We start from the raw sequence: 2,954 nt of genomic DNA, 5'->3' as shown, positions 1-2,954 counted from the left end.
TATTAATAAATGATGGTTGAATTCTACCCAATTGACTCGAATGGCAGGCGGATGGAATTCATGCCAACTCCAGTTGCTGTTCCTCCATCTATCTCGGTAGTGCTCCCTTTTACTTCAGATCAGTTCCTTTACCTGCAGAAGGACCTGTGGTGGCCGGGCCCTAATTCACCAACTAGGATTATTCTCCCATCTTCCGCCATGCTTTCCAGCCCTGGTTGACTTAGGGTCTGGCCGTGCAGAGGCCTGCTCAGGGCAGTCTCCCAAGAACCCTCATTTGGGGGAAGGGATAACCCTGGGATGAGGGTAGGGGAAATCTGCTGGCAAGGAGCAGCCATCGGCCCTCTGAGCTCCTGCCACTGTTTTCGGGGACCAGCATCTCGAAGGGGCCCGCAGAGCAAGGGTGCTGAGTTCTGTCCAACTGCTGCAGGGACAGGAAAGGAGCAGCAAGCCCTGGGCCTGAGCACGGACAGCAGCGGACTCCCAGGTCTTATTCTGTCCTCTCTCTGGAATGTCTTCCCTTAACCCCCGTTTAACTCCTCTTTGTCCTGGATAGCAGCACCTAACAGGGGCCTAGGGAGTCAACTCAACTGGTCTGTCTTCTCTTGCCTGTATTTTCCCCCATCATTCCTCTTACCAGATTGTAATTGTCTTTGTATTTCCCCCGCCACACACTCTGTTCACCATTGTGTCCCCATCCCCTGAGTGCACAGATAATGGCCCTGAGAGCTTCCTGCCATCAGCTGAAATGGGATTCCGTCCCCAGGGTTACTTCTATAGAAGAGGTCCCTTGTCCCTTGTCACTCCCACTTCGGGGACCCAAGACTCCTCTTACCCCAAAGGCCCCAGCGGATGGGAAGCTTCCTCCTCCCGCTCACCTGGGCGTGGCTGGCACTTCCCAGGACGGCCAGCAGATGGCGCGGTTGCCCTCCTTATCCTCTCTCCCTGGCCTCACCTCGCAAACAAAGACCTGGAAAGAGTGGGGAAGGTGGGCTAGTGGGCAGGCCTCTCCCAGGACCCTGGAAAGAGGAGAAACTTCCCGCAAAGGAAGCGTCCAGGTCCAGGCCCCCTCCCCTAGAGAACTGTCCCTCTCAGGAGCCACAAAAGAGAGAAGGAACACAGGGCTGTGTGGAGCCACTCAGGAAGCCCGTTCCCACCGCTCCCAGGCCCAGTTTCAGAAGCACCCACTGTCTCTTCCTTGCTTCTATGCTGGCGGGTGGATGCCAGAAATCCCACCATGGGGGCCTGTTAGATACGACTCTCAGGTCTTGCTAGCGGCAACCGCACAGGTGCAGCACCTGGCCCGGGGGCCTTGCGTCCTGGAACTTTCTAGCTGCACACCTTGGGCCCGCGGCGGAGTGAAGACTCAAATTCAGGGCGGCTTGAAGCCAAGTCTCAGTTTCTTCATCTCTAAGAAAGAGAGATGAAGTTTAATCTTTCCTGACAACACAGCTTGGAGGGGATTAATTATCCATGAAGGCGTCTGAGAAGTGGAAGGTGCCCGATCCATGTTGGTTAAACTTCAAAGGCGCGGATGCCTCTGCGGGGAGATGCAGGGCGAGGAGACTCATCCGCTCTTCTCCGCCAGTGCGCTGGGTGGGAGGCGCAGGGCAGGGCTGGCCAGGAGCCCTTGTCCTCTCTCATCCGGATTATTCCGAAGGCTCCTTCGCTGCTCTCCCTGCCTCCAGCCCTGCCACCCTCTCTTCTTCCCTCCCATCCTGCCTCCTCCCTGCAGGTGTTTTCTGTATAGAAATTGAATGCCATCCCTTTGCCTAAAATACTTACATGGCTTTTCAAACACTCTCAGAATAAAAGCCAAACTCAGAAAAATGTCATTCAGCGTTATCTTTTTTTAAAGATTTTATTTATTTATTTGAGACAGAGAGAGAGAGCGCGCACGAGCAGGGGGGAGGGGCAGAGGGAGAGGGAGAAGGCTCCCCGCTGAGCAAGGAGCCCGAGGCAGAACTCGATCCCAGGACCCTGAGATCATGATCTGAGCCAAAAGCAGACATTTCACCAATCCATCCTTCCAGGCACAGCTCAGCGTTCTTTACAACCGATTTCTGCCCCCTGTGTTAGTCTCAGGAAACAAGATTAAAGGAAGGGGCTTAACCCCGATGGACAGCGTGAGTTCCAAGGGCTGGAGGGAGCAGGCCCTGTGTGAGGGCTGGACAGGTCTGAGCACCGAGAATGGAAGTGGGGACAGGCCGCGGAAGGAAGGAAGGGGTTGACAGCCGGCAGGGCCCGTCCTCCACCTGCCTCTTCTGGAGGACAGAGCGGGGCTCGTGCTCACCGTCTTGTCCCCAGTACCGGGGCGCCGGCTGCCCCTGCAGGTGTTGAGCCCGCATCTGTTGGAGGGATGCAGGCACGAATGAAGGAGTGAGAATCCTGACGGGGTCTGAGGTCGACTAGCCACATTCAGGGTCCGCTAGCCACGGCCTTTCGCCTGCAAGAGGACACCCCTCCTTCCCCCCACCGCTGCCAGGCCAGCCCCCGTGCCTAACCGTCTGCTAACGTCCGAGGCTGGAAGGGGCAGTGCTACAGGACAGCGAGACCAAGAAGAGCGCTTGTCCAGGGGGACGAAATGGTGGCATGGAAGGTGGAAATCCCAGAGCCTGGTCCGCCCGCGGCCTCTCTGAATTCTCTGTCCGAAACCTCGCGGGGAGGTCACCCTGGCAGGAAAGGGTCGCCCTGCGTCTGCCCCCGTGGTCAGCCAGGTTCCTGAGCATGGCTGCCTGCCCTCCTGTTTCCCAGGGCGGCCTTCTCCCTGGCGCGGATGGTGGGTGGCTGGTGCCCTGTTCCCCCATGACCCCATTCTCTGCATCCCCTGCCTCCGCTCTTGCCCATAGGGTGGCTTCACTTCAGTGTTCTCCAGGAAGAACTCCTCCGTCTGGTTGGCTTGCTCAGCTGCCTCACGGACAGAATCCACAGCATTTGAACAAGCAGAAAGCTCTTTG

This window comes from Ursus americanus, chromosome 24 (genome assembly GCF_024610735.1).
Source record: "Ursus americanus isolate L20-20 chromosome 24, mUrsAme1.1.p, whole genome shotgun sequence".
Classification (NCBI taxonomy): domain Eukaryota; kingdom Metazoa; phylum Chordata; class Mammalia; order Carnivora; family Ursidae; genus Ursus; species Ursus americanus.
Note: the sequence above shows the minus strand (reverse complement) of the source record.